A 15391-nucleotide genomic window follows, 5' to 3' on the forward strand; every position below is an offset into this window, starting at 1 on the left:
AAAAAAAAAAATTCCTGTTCTCTTGAGTAGAGCAAGATGTGGATGATTGCCAAGGGAAATATCAATTGTAAGATGTATGTATATACTAACATAAATCATCTTATTAAGTCCTTTATTAGCAATAACTTTTGAATGCAAAATAGGAGATAACTTTCCATAGTAAAACATCTATAATTTTATTTTGGGCAGGAATTACCTTCCCAAAGCAGTTTTGTTACAAGAATATACCTTGAAGACAACTTTACAAGGAACAGAAAGAGAACCTGTCACAATGCAACGATTGTTTATAGATAGATACTGCATTTTGGTACACAGCCTACTGATGTGTAGTAATGTATGTCAACCTTTGATTTTAAGAAAGTGGGCTAGAAAGATAGAAATCACTTTTATAGAGTATTTCTGCATGGCACAGAATATTGCAATATATGCTAATAATAGATTTTATATCAATTAATATTTTATTTCAAGCAATATTATTTACTTTCATTATTTTATTTTAAGTGGCCATATATCTAATGCCAGATATTGAAATATTGACTGAATTTATATCATATATTATTACTCTAGTAGATTTTTAATAAAATTTATAAAATATTTTACTCATAATTACAAGCAGAGTATTTTCACAAAGAATTCTAAAGAGTCGACTTACACTTAATAATATTGTTTTAAACTAGATCAAGGTCAGCGAATTTTTCTGTAAAGGCAAAGATCCTAAATATTTTAGGTTTTACGGCCTGAAGGCAAAATTCAGGATATTACATAAGTACTTACGTAACAAGAGAAAAAATAAAATTTCACTATTTTAATAGATGAATTAAAAATATCATAATAATTGAGTATAGTTTGTAAATTATTTTAATAATTGCAGCAAAAACTAATTTCTGAAGCCATTTAGTGTTTATTAACATAGGCCAAGAGCAATTCTTTTCATTCAGATAAATACTTTGATCTCATCCTTAAGCTTAAAAATTTCAATAAAAATTCAATCCCAGTCCATCAAACTACTGTGTGATAGGACAAGGTCAGGATATTCAGCTTCTATCTCTGACCAAAAAATCACAGAACTGTCCACCAGAGTGAATAAAGTTCATCAGTGACAATAATACTGGTTTAATAACACATGATAGATTAAAATATTTTCTGCAAAGTACTTGCTGATGAATAATAAAATGAATAAATGTAGATGTTAAACACTTTATGTTTTTAAAAGCTTTGTAAATTTTTCTGAATTAGACTTTTTCTTCTACACACATCTTCCCTAGTATCAATTGAAACATGTCTTAGCAGATTCTACTTCAGGTTGTACTGAATTACTGTTTTCTCAACTTTAAAACTATTTTCACTTATAGTTTTTCCAAGCAGTCCGTTCATAGAAGATGATTCTGTCATCACTTCAAACTCAACATTAACTTGTCAAGTAAATAGCTGAGCACTATTAGTGTCATCTGTCAATTCATCTAAAAACACTGGAAATCATTTATCTTGTTCTTCAGTTGTCTATTGTTGCTGCTGTCAATGCCCTCAATTCTTTAAGCAACTGTCTTGTGTAAAGGATAATCATCTTCACAAAGTAAATGTGTAAAATCCATACATAGCTCTCTAGCAGCACAAAACCAGGTGGCAAGCTAGATCTGTTTCACTGGTAGTTTGCTGACACTTGTGCTAGATGATAATGATTCTGAGAGATGTACAGTTCTGTCCTAGAGTGGACCTTCTATAAAATAACTTAATTAAAAGTGCATATATATATAAAAATATACATATATAAAAGTACACACACACACACACACACACGCACACACACACACAGAGGAATGGCTCTCCGTAAAGTATTCAGCCATGTAACCATCTTGTTATATTAACAATGGCTAGACACTTTCCAGAAAGCCGTCATATACATGTATAAAAGTTTGTGTGTGCATACATGTGTACACATAAAATTATGTATGTATATTTATGTTTATATATAACAGTACATGTTAATTTTGGTGAGGTTTTTGTTTTGTTTTGTATTTGAGTTCTGGTAATCCTAGATACACATAGAAACATAATCCATGAAACCTCTCTTTGTGGGACAGAATTATGTGCTAGAGTTAGCTCACACTGGCTAACTAGTGTCAGTTGTTAAAATTACTAAAATATTGAGCCCCAAATTAAATTACATACACTTTATGAAATACACTTCTTAAATAAATTTTACATAGAAAAGTAATGGATACTCAAAATTTATTCCTTCATAATTATCTTAATACATTTTGCTCTTATCTATGTTCTTGAGGTTACTTATGTCTATTGTGCCTCTAAGGTGGAAATAATATGCAAAGGTGTGCAACTGTGAATCTCTTCCCCAATCTGTATTTAATGACTACACATTGTAGCTTAAGATTGGCTATGATGAGTGTTAACACACAGAGATAGGCAAATGTTACAAATCAGGTCTAGAATTATAGTTTGTCTATTGCCTAGACTTAAGAAATTAAGGGAGTAAATGCCAATAATGCAGATTAGATACAAATGTGTGTTGAGTCTGTAACCATAACCTTATGGATAGCACACATACACACACAAATAATATTTGGAAGCTATTATCCAAATAAACACAAAAGTCGCTCAAGTCATAGAGGGAAGTTCTGACACACGTTTTTGTTGTTTCATTTTCTCTTACTTGTTAATACATATACTTGAAAATATTGGAAGTGTCGTTGATCATTCTGCCCCACCACTGGTCTCGGAGCCTGCCTGCTTGGACGCTGCCATACTACCCCTGGCTTGGTCACAGTGTGTTTTTTTGTCTTGATTAAAGGACTAACTCAGGAAACTTCAAAGGCAAAATCTTTCTAGAACCGGACACTCCTTTCTTTGTATCACAGCCTAAGCATGCGACACCCAGTGAGCAGTAGGCCAGTCTATAAATATTAGCTTAAGGGAAAGTGACAACAAAGAATTCAAACCTACAGAGAGTGAGAGACGCAGCTTCGGGGTCTGTGGGGTCCTAGGGCTGCCTGAAACGCATTCTTGAGATCCTTGGAGGAAATTGTCACCCTCCAAGGGAACGGCTGTCATCTGCATACCCCAAGAGACAGACTGAATGTCAAGCTCAGGTTCAAATCGTGATTTTGACCCTGGGGATGCCCCCAGCGAGGAGGCCTAATGGAGCTCGGGAGGGGCTGGCCAAGGCTGGAGGGACAGGGAATCCGAGTGAGGGTCCAATCCCCCTGCAGGAGCCTGGCAGACCCACCCGTGTCCTCCTTTCGCCCAGCTCGGTGGTTGCTGCTCTGTACTCCTTGGGAGGGCAGGGGTCAGAATGAACCGCGCCTCTGAGATCAAGTGCTTCCTTCAGTTTTGCCTCCTGGCCCTTTCCCGAGACCGCAGCCCCTTTCTTGGCTGCTTGGCTCCCAGAGCAGGAAAGCACCCGACGAGGGCATATCTTAGGCTGGGCAGATGCGTCCCGCCCTGGATTCAGGAGAGGGGATCCCGGATCCGCGAGTGCCAGGCAGAGAGTTGGCACATGCTGGATGGTGGATGCGTTTCCTGCAGGTGCTTCCAAGATGCACTGGTTTAGCAGCTCCAAATCCCTTTCTGGCATCCCAAGGGAAGATAGATTAATCAGAAATCCCTCCGCTGGGCCCTTCGGTAGGGGCCGAGCCCCAGGGAACTCCCAGGTACTCTCATGGGGGTGACAGCCCTGGGACTCTGCGGGGCGACCCCTAGAGAGATGGTCTGCACACGAGCCATGTTGGCTGTGCTTGGCTTCCTTCTGAGCGGCGCACCCTGAGGATTATGAGGCCTGGGAAACAGACAGGGGTGTGCCAGCTTCCCTTTCCTGCCCGACCTGCCATTTCCTTTTCCTTCCTCTTCACTCTGGCTCCCAAGCCCTTTCCTTCAGTTTTTCAGCAGAGCAGGCCACATTTTTTTTTTTTTTTACTTATCCTTTGGTATCATTAAAATAAGATAACAAATTCACCATTAAATTAGTCCAAAATATCTTTCATGTTAATATTTAGGTCCAGGAGGTTGCTGGCTGTTGTGGGTAAGGGAGGGAAAAGCAGTAAAATTTCTCTGGATAATAATTTGGCGAAATGCATGAAGAATTTAAAAAATATTCTTGGACTTGATCCACGGATTTCTAGGATGTTGTGAAAAAATTATATGAAATACTGATGACCTACAAAGATCTTCATCACAATATTATTTATAAAAGAAAAAAATGAAAACAATTTAACCTACCACAAGGAGCTGGTTAAATAAATAATGTATGTCCATCTTATAGGACATAAGTTGTTACTAAAATGGTTGACTAATCATGCCATGAAAGAAAAGGACAAAAGATAGAGCCACACACAAAAAAACTCTGCTTGTCAAAATATTCAAAAACTTTAAAAACAAATTGGTAAATGATTAAGTTATATGTACAAAGAGTGTCACAGATTTAAAAAATGAAGCATATATTAATATAAAATATCAAAAAATATTAATAGAGAATTTTAAAAAGAAATTTCAGTATACATAAGAAAAAAAAAACCCAGTCCCCTCCCCTCCGAAAGAGTTAAGTTGAATTAGGCATTTGTTTGTACCAATTAGATTGTTAATATTAAAATATCATGATATTAATGTTAATAGCACTCCCAAGCATTGTGTACATCGTTAAAATAACTCTGCAGGACAATTTGTCAAAGAAAGTTTATTCACACAATACCTAGTTAATCATTATTGTCTACCAGGCAACAAGAAGAGTTCTTTATAGGAGCACGATAAGGGGAAAGGGTTTTGCTGTCACCCCACCATTCCCCTAAGTGCTGCAGTCCCCAACCCCCGGCCGCGGACCGTACCAGTAGGTGGCTTGTTAGAGACCTGCCACAGAGCTCCATCACCATCCCCGTCCCCTACCTACCGCCCATGAAACTGGTTCCTGGTGCCAAAAAGGTTGGGGACTGCTGCCTAAGAGGGTCGAGTTGACCTTCCCCCCAACATGACTTGCTTTGACTAGTGGGATGGGGTCAGACACAAGACCCCTTAACTTGAATATTAATTCAAGTTAAGGCTTTAAGAAGTGTGCCGTGTACTGCTTGCCTTAGTGTGCTTGGGCCATCTCTCCTGAGAAGAAGATGCCTATGTGGGTATTGTCCAAAATTTTAGCTCGGGTGCTTGAATAAATACAGACTGAACTGAAGTGAGTAGACTTGAAACTTAGAACCAGTCAAGCCTGGGGGTAACTAGTGCTGATCAACAGAACTACAATTAAAAAAGCAATCTTTGTTGTCATAAGCCCTTAAGTTTGGGGGTTGTTTATTATGATCATCATTGCACAAAACCTGCCTAACATGCATGCACAAGAAAGAATTGTGCCATTCAATGCCTAAATTCCCTTCTCTCAAAACACTGGACACAGTAAATGAAGAAAAAAGATCCCTAATTATATGGAGATGTGGCGTGGATATGTATATTCAACAAATAATCACATACATAATTATATAATTACAATTTCTCATAAGTGTTAGCCAAGAAAATTGGAAAAGCATAAGGTGCAAAGAAAGAGGAATAGGAGGAATTAATTTACATTGGAAAATTCAATTTAAATTAATTGCAAATGGAAGAGAGGCAAAGATAAAAAGAAAAGGATTTCATATCAAAGTAACAGAGTGAGCAAAAGGGAAGAGGAGCTTGGAGCTTTCGAGGTGCTGGTGGGAGACCAGGGTGCACAGAGCACACAGACCTTGAAATAGGGCCCAGCAGTGTCCAGCTCACACAGGGCCTTGTGGATCACAGGGAGGATTTTGAGTTTTATGAGAAACACGATGAGATCTATGGATGAGTATTTCTTTTAAACTAAAATTTATTCATGTAAACCTATTAGTTTCATAACTATAATAAATTCAGCCCTTGGTATACACAATTAACTTTGAATTTTGAATGTTTCCAAAAGTGAGACTGCTCCTATAAAATCCTTACCATGGTTCATATTACAGAGGATTTTTTAAACACCATCAATTAAAATATTCTCCATACACCATCTAGAAATAGGAAAAAAGAAAACAGTTTACTCGTGAAATTATCTTTTAAACAAATGACATTTATAAAATACTTTCAAAAGAATATAAAAATTTTGTTGCCCTTCCATTTGCTTGTAAAATTGCTTAACTATAACAGTGAAACTAAACAAAAGGAAATTCTTTTAAATAAAGCCTATCCATATTGGAAAAGAGGAAGTCAAACTATCCCTCTTTGTAGTTGATATGATTTTATACCTAGAAAACCCTAAAGACTTCTCCAAAAGGCTCCTAGAATTGATAAATGAATTGATAAATGAAAGTCTCAGGTTACAAAATCAACATACACAAATCATGAGCATTTCTATGCACTAAAAACAACTAAGCTGAAAATCAAATTGGAAACTCAATCTCACTTACAATAGCTTCAAAAAAGAAAAATAAAATACGTAGGAATATATTTAACCAAGGAGATGAAAGATCTCTCCAAGAAGAACTACAAAATACTGACAAAAGATATCATAGATGACACAAACAAATAGGGAAAAATCCCATGTTAATGGACTGGAAGATTCAATATTGTTAAAATGTCCCTACTGCCCAAAATAATCTACAGATTCAATGCAATTCCCATCAAAATACCAATGTCATTTTTTACAGAATTAGAAAAAAAAATCATGAATTTTATATGGAGTCAAAAAACATACCAAATAGCCAAAGCAATCCTAAGTTAAAAAACAACAAGAAAAAACAAAAACAAATATGGAGGCATCATATAATCCCATTACGAATTACACTACAAGGCTATAATAAACAAAACAACATGGTACTGGTATAAAAGTAGACATATATACAAGTGGAACAGAATAGAGAACCCAGAAATAAAACCATATACCTACAACCGATGGTCAACAAAGCAGACAAAAACATACATTGCGGAAAGGATGCCCTATTCAATAAAGAGTTCTGGGAAAATTGTATTAGCCACATGTAAAAGAATGAAACTGGATTCCTGTCTCTCATTATATATAAATATCTCAAGATGGATTAAAGACTTACACATAAGACCTGAAATCATAAAAATTCTGGAAGAAAGCCTAAGGAAAACTATTCTCAACATTGGCCTAGGCAAAGAATTTGTGAGTAAGACCCCAAAAGCAAATACAACAAAAACAAAAAGTAAATACATAGGACAGTTAACGTTTCTGCACAGCAAAAGAAATATAAACAAAAGAGTAAATAGACAACCTACGGAATGGGAGAAAATATTTGCAAACTATATATCCAACGTGGGGCTAACATCCAGAATCTATGAAGAACTCAAACAAATCAGTAAGAAAAAAAATAACACCATTAAAAAGCAGGCAAAAGATATCAACAAACATTTTTCAAAAGAAGATATACACATGGCCAAGAAACACATGAAAAAAATGTTCAACATCACTAAACATCGGAGAAATGCAAGTTAAAACCACAATGAGATACCATTTTACCTCTGCCAGATGGCTATTATTAAAAAGTCAAAAAACCATAGATGTTGGAGAGGATGTGGTAAAAAGGGAACACTTACACACTGTAGGTAGAAATGTAAATTACTACAACCTCTATGGAAAACAGTATGGAGAGTCTTCAAAAATCTAAAAGTAGACCTACCATTTAATCCAGCAATATCATGACTAGGGATCTACCAAATGAAAGAAAGAAATCATTATATCAAAAATACACATGTGCTTGTATGTCTGTTCATCACAGCACAATTCACGATTGCAAAGATATGGATCAACATAGGTGTCCATCAACTGATGAGTGGATAAAGAAAATATGGGGTGTGTGTGTTATATATATATATAAATAACACATACACACACACCATGGAATACTACTCAGCTATCAAAAAGAGTGAAATAATGTCTTTTGCAACTTGGATGGAACTGGAGGCCATTATCCTAAGTGAAGTATCAGAAAGGCAAATATCACATGTTCTCACTTATAAGTGGGAGCTAAACGATGGGTATACATGGTCATACAGAGTATGATAATGGACACTGGAGTCTCAGAAGGGGGAGAGTTGAGAGGGGAAACAGATGAACAATTACCTATTGGGTACAATGTACATTATTCAGGTGACAGATACACTACAAGCCCAGACTTTACCACTATACAACTCATCCATGCAACAAAAAAAATTTCTACTCCCTGAACCTATTAAGTAAATAAATAAATGAAAAGAAAATTCTTCTTTTAGCAGAGAGGCAAAAAGTAGCTCTGTTTCTGGGCCATAGGATACACTTGGTAAATATCAACAATAAGAATACTATAATTACACTATTTAAAAATAAAGTAAATGGAAACCATTTATAATCAGATTCACATATAAGCATTTATACATTTATGTTTATAATAGAAATATGAAATATGAAAAATATATTTATACATCAATAAAACACTATCCTAAGAATTATAACCTATGAAATTTCTATTTGAAAGATTATATAATCACTGAAACAGTGGTGATATGCCAAAATAAAAAAAAAGGTTAAAATTATTTTAAAAGACAAAAAAAGTCCACAAAAACATCAAAATTTGCTGTAGATTCATTAAGGACCAAATTCCTCATTCATTTGAGGGAGTTAAATCAAATGAAGGTGCTCAGCATATGCCATGCAAGGAGCCTCCGGATGAGCTCAGTCTTCCCTGTGTGGAGCTGCTGGTGCATCTCCTTCTCCCGAGATTCTGACCCTGTTGGGGTGGCATCTGGTCTCTATTAGCCACTGGGCCCTTAATCTTTACATTGTAACATCTTTATGCACCTCCTCCTTCCTCAGGATCTGGTCATTGGAAGCATTACTTGGTAGTCTTCTAGGGCCTCTGCCAAATGTCCAATTTAGAACATCAGGGACATAAGGATACTTTTCAGAATGTTCACATTAAATTCTAACTCAAAAACTTTTTGTCTGAAATTCCCATTTCTTCTACCTTATGTCATCAAAGTTATTGTCCATCATCAATTTTCCCAAGCTGTTATGAGCTTTTCTCTAATGGGAAATACATTGACAGGGACATTTGACAGATATTATTTCCAATATTTCAGAAGATTATAGCTTGTATTTTATAGGTGTCTAGCTCTGCACATGAATGGCTGGTCTTTTCAGTTGCTTGGAAAGATTCTCCTTTATCTTCTTTTGGTGATAAATTTACTCTAAATTGGATATTTCATGAAAATGCATTTCTTTTTCTTGATGCAGTTGAGAAAGGACATAAAGTTTCTTCTGAAGCTTTTACTTTTTACTTTCTGACTGTGGTTTTCTGATAGCAGCAAAACTTTTTCAGCTTGAAAACTTTTAATATGATCTTTAAGTACATTGATTATTTTATCTTCTTCAGTTAATTCCATGTACATTACATTTCTTTTTTTCTTCTTTTTAAAAGCAAGTGTATTAGTTTCCTATGGCTGCTATAACAAATTATCACAGATTTAGGAGCTTAAAACAGCACAAATTTATTATTTTACAGTCTGGATATCAAAAATCTGAAATCAATTTCACAGGGATAAAATAAAGGTATCAACAGAGATGCATACATTTTAGAGGCACTACTAGAAAATTCATCTCTTCTATTTTAAAGCTTCAAGAGGCTTCCTACATTCCTTGATTCATGGTCATATCTCTTCAACCTCTACTTTCATTGTATCATTTCATTTCCTGACTCTGATCCTCCTGCCTCCCTCTTCTAAGGACCTGTGTGATTTCCTGGGCCCACCGATATCATCCAGGATAATCTACCCATCTCAGGATCCTAAATTAATACTATACAAAGTCCCTTTTGCCATGCAAGCTAATATATTCACAGGTTATGGGAACTAGGACATGGACATTTTTGGGGGGCCATTATTCAGCCTACCACAGTAAGTTTTACTTGGCCACATCAATCTGTTTTTCAAAACTCCTAACTTCTGACACATTTGTTTTATGGAATTCCAAGTTCCCACCATCAATGTTTTCTTCTCCAAGATCAGATTGTTCAGTTTGAACAACCTAGAAATTTGACTTGACTTTTAATTTTAGAACTTGTCCCATATCACTTAAGAGTTTTATAGCATTGCATTTAATTTAATGTATATACACTCTTATTTTCCATTCTTCTTCTTCTTGTGAAAGGAGCTTAATGCTTTCTTCATGATTGAAATTTTCATTCAAAGCATTTTTTAATGTTGTCTGAAGTTGTGCTTCATTTTGATGATGTATAATGAAGGTGGTTTTAGTTGAACTTACTTGGAATTTTAAGTGTTTTCTTGCACCATTTGCCTTTTAAACATTGAATCTTTCTTGATACATTTGTTATCAGCCCAATTTGTGTTAAACATTTGGATATCTCCTCTTTCAATTCTTTTCCAGGTCTCTTTTTTATGCCCAAGTAGAGTTGGAAATTTCCAGATCCTTATTAGTGGCCTCCAGTTTTTATATTTCTGTTAAAGCATTCTCAAGACTGTTGATTCAATTCCTGCAAATTCCTCTTTATGAAGCTAATATTCTCAAAGATGTGCTCTGTTTCCTTCAGAAAGGCAGCAACTCCAACCACCAGTTCTTTATCTCTAATAGCATAAGGTAGGGTCATAATAATGATTTAAAAACCCTACCATAACTAAAAATACCACCATCTCCTCCAACAATCCACAAACGTCTGGGCCTGGCCTGAAGTTTCCTGTCAAGGTTGGCACCTCCCGTCTCAGTGTCACCAGGATGGACCAGGGTGATGCAGAGTATCATGGCCATTAGTGGACCCACCATGACCCCAGAAGCCACTGCTCAGCCCCTTCATGTTACCAGGCTAGAGAATTCTGTGGATATTCTGTCTGCAACCACACCAGTGTCTGGCAACCAGATTAGACCTTAGCGGAAATAGAAGAGAAACAACAAACATAATGTAAGAGAACTTCCTGACCTACCTCCAATGGTGATAAACATTAGATGGGATAATATTATTAATACATTACTCCGGGAGGTACAGACTAGACATCTAGAGGCCCACGATAATGGCCTGGGGCTCTGGCCACTCTAGCCCTGCCAGAACCCTAAAGTCTCAGGAAATCCTTTCTTGTCTCACCTGTAAACCAGTTAGTGTTACTGGTTGGGATCTCCGTCAGTTGTAAAACACTGGTTGGGAAAAATTGCAACTGCTAATCTTGGTCAATATTCCATTTCAGTTAAATAACTTTTCATTCTGTGATCTAAGATTGCTATATTTAGCAAATAAAAATACACATTCTCAATTAAATTTGAATCTTACAAACAAATTATATTTTAGTATATGCGATATGCGATAGTTGTGACATACTGATAGCAAAAAAAAAAAAGCGTTTACCTGCAATTCAAATGTCACTGGGCATCCTGTATTTACCTAGCCACTCTATGTCCTAGAGGCATCATTCTCCCCACAATGATAACAGAAAACTCACTGCTTCCAGTGTCTCTGCTTGTTTGTGTTTGACTAGTCTGAACACATATTGAGGAGAAGGTTGTGGAAGGCCCAACAAAGGGTTTCAACCAGTGGCTTGCTGAAGCAAGATCACACCCACTGGCTAGAGATGATTTTAATCATTTTTTCCCAACCCTCCATTCAGCAATGTTTTATCAATGCTTGAAACATGCTATGGTTGGCATTTACAGAAAAGAAATTTTGCACGAAATAAACGGACAAATACTAGAGGTAAAGGTTTTTTTCTACCTTCTGATTCCTCGATTCCCTAGTGTGCTTGTTATTAAGCATTAACTTGCATGTGACTGATTATGACCTCCTCTCTTGCACCACGAACTCTGTCATTTTTGGGATGTGAAAAAAGTCACCTAAGTGAGGTTTCTCCCCTTTGTAGCAAAGGTGAATAAGAAATACCATTGCCACCAGAGGTCACTCTTAACTTCCAGAATCCAAAAGCACCTATGCTACACAAGGAATCTCCTCCTAATACAGAGAATCTGTACCATAAAGTAGGTGACCTAAAATTCACTCTACATTTTTAACTATCACTATGGAGTTTCCATAGAACTATAGAACATTAACATAGACTAGTTTAAGCACCAGTGATATAGATATCATTATTATCACTTCCCAACTGATTGTCAAGTACAGAAATGTATTTTATTCATTGTAGTCTCCTCCCTTCAGTGCTGTTGAAAGAAGTAAAGAATATCAAGAAATGGAGGAAATGGTACTTCCTTAAGGTTTATCTTTATGTATGCATTCTTGAGCGTAGAGTAAGTTCATAGAACTCTAGTAGAGGTAAAACACTTTGAAGACCACATGATCAATGTGAGGTAATTATTCATATAATTTGGCTTACATTGTAGCCCTGATTAAAACACCTACATTCTACCTATATTTACTTGAAAACTTTCATAAAACTATAAATATTTAATGGTCACTGTCTGTAATTGGTGTGAAATGTATAGAATGTTACTATGCTCTGAGGTCAGAGTCTAATGGAGGATTATATTGCTAAATAGTAAATGTTGTAGTAGAGGTTTCAAGAAGGTGCTGTGAAAACTCAGAAAAACACAGCTAGTCATTGTAACATGTCTCTTTTCTCTTAAATTTATTGATGGATTTATGGCCTAGATGTTATCCTGGTAGTAAACAAGAGGCTTACATTCTATTGGGGGAAGATATTAAAAAGTAAAGAAACGAATGAATTATGAAATAACATTCAAGTAGTCCCAAGCACTATGAAGCAAATAGTACAAGGTAATGAAATAGGGGGGAACAGGGATGCAGTTAGCATGGTCAGTTAAGGCTTCTTCTAGGGGCAAACTGAGCCTTGTCCTGAATAAGGAATTAGCCTTGGAAAAACTAAAGAAAGAACATTCCAGGCAGAATAATGGAAACTAAAAAAGCCCATGTGGTGAGAATTCTGGAATTCTTACAGAGATAAAAATCAACAGTTAGTAAAATAGTTAAAGTGCAAGGGTTGTATTATTTTAGGCATGACTAAAATATTATCTTTGCATGTGTAGTGGGTGGACCTATCGAATTATCCTTTTGGCAATCTGGACTGGATGGATTATTTTGTTGCTAGGTGCACCCAATCTCCTGCAGTAAGGGCGCTCAAATATGCCTCACAATGGGAAAACAGAGAGACACTTTTGCAAGAGAGGTGCCTGCTCCATAGCACACTGACCATGAGAGCTTAGCTGGGAAGACTTATTCCATTTTTTTTTATTTTACGTTTTAATTTCAATTTTTTATTTGAAAGTGCAATGCTATACCATTACTATAAAATTAAGAAGAGTTGTGTGACAAACATGATCCTTCTTTTTCAAAATGGGAACACTTATTTTACACTCTAAGCTATTATTTTCACCTAGTTATTTTCAGTGTTGCTTTCACCAAAAAACAGATAGTATATAATTTACATTTTACTATTACTGGGAAGATCCCCAATGAAAATGAGGATAGAGTGCTCCAAATGGGATCAGATTATCCCAGTTCTCTTGATTTTCCATTGTTGGAATAAAATCCCAGCTGAAAGGTAATAGGACTTGTTAGTTGGTAGGTAGGTTTCATAGAGTAAAACAAATTATCTTCTAGGATATTTTGCAGAAAAATTCTGCAGCTCTAAAATTCATTTAGCACTTAAAACTGGCATCAAGAGTAGTGTCCAATCACTATGTGAGTAACCAAGGACCGTAAAGAAAGTTCTTAGGCTTTAGCCTCTCCTGTGAGAAAACCTGGAGAGTATTTACAAGGACAGAGAGGCCTAAGGGAAGAGCCCAAATCACTTGAGCTCCAGGCCTGCACAGCATTCCCAAGAGTTTATTGGGTGTCTCTACTTGGATAACCACAGATTTCACAGACCTTGCTTCTCCAAATAGAACACATAATTTCACCCCCAAACCCTCTCCCCTGCCTGGGCCCCAAGCTCAGTGAATGGCCCACTATTCATCTAGTTTTTCAAGGCGTCTACCTCTCCCTCAATCTCATACTGATAAATCACAAGTTCCCACTGATTCTATGTGAAAAGCCTCAAAGCCATCAACGTTCGCCTAGCAACTCTGGGAGCAAACCTAACCTTGCATCAAAATTGAGTGACACTATAGTTAGAAAAGGATTTTGCCTAATATTCGAAGTGATGAAAGATTTGTAAATTTTGAAATCATTGAGAGTGTAATTATATAAATCTATAAAAGTGATATGGAATTTTTAAAGCACTGTAAAGGATAAACTTAAAGTTAGCAATTATGTGTAGATAGCTTTTTAAGTGATTTTTAAAATATATATAAAATGAATTGTTCACTTGACTATAGCTGAAGGGGCATTTTTAAAAAAGAATACAATATAATTTCTTTTTTGGTTAGAGCAGATTTTATGCATATAAGGTTCTGGAAACAAACTTTGTCCTTATACTTCCAAATGGTGTGGTGCACAAGTCATTCATTCTGTCTCTCCAGGTACAAGATGGCTAGAATGCAAGTATAAGAGAGGGACTTCATACACAAATAGTACATGCCCAGAAGTCAAAGAGCAGGAGCCATTGTAAACTCTGGATATCTTTTCCACTGTCATGTGTGGGCTTAACTTGACTGAATGACACATTTGTTTCATTCATTCATTTACTCAGTATTGGAATCAGATTGACATGAACTCATATTTGTTCTGTGACCCAATACAAGTTATTCAACTCTAAATTTCAGCTATATCAACAATAAAATGAAGGTAGTATATAAATTATTTAATGATTATTAAGGTTAATTAAGAATTTGAGTAAAGTGCTTGACAACGCCATGGGCCAGTGCTCTCAGTAAAGGACAGATTGCTATTACTGTTGTTTTTAACGTTCATTTACAAATTTAAAGAAGTATTTATTGACTATATGTTATGAGAACTTCGTCAGGTTCTGGGGATAAGGACAACATTTAGTACGTTTTATTTAATACATTATAATACATGTGTCTAATATTCGTCTAATGTATTATATATACACACATATATATGATCGCCAATAAGATGCCATATAGAAGTCTAGATAAAGAAATAAGTTTAATATGCATAAGGAAACTGAGTCCCAGGGAAGGTAACAACTTTCTCGAAATGGCCAGGGCTCCATGGCAGCTTGCCCAGCCAGTTCTATTCTCTTAACAACTAACACCAAAGTGTCTGTCACCTTTGACACAATGAAGAGTGGTTAGTTCCTTGTGGGATGACTTTTTGTGGGTGTTAGGGGAGGCTCGAAGAGTGGTGTTCTTTCAATTGGCTTTGAAAAGAAGGGTGTGTGTTTATCAGATGGGAAATGGGGAGGAGAGATTGAGAGAATGAGTAGCAGAAAGGAAAGTTAGCATTTTCTTTTCTTCAGAAGTGTGAAAAACAAAAAGTCTAGTTTCAGCAGTAATCACAGCAGACAATTTTATATT

The sequence above is a fragment of the Propithecus coquereli genome, unplaced genomic scaffold (assembly GCF_000956105.1).
Source record: "Propithecus coquereli isolate 6110/MARCELLA unplaced genomic scaffold, Pcoq_1.0 Scaffold21, whole genome shotgun sequence".
Taxonomy (NCBI): domain Eukaryota; kingdom Metazoa; phylum Chordata; class Mammalia; order Primates; family Indriidae; genus Propithecus; species Propithecus coquereli.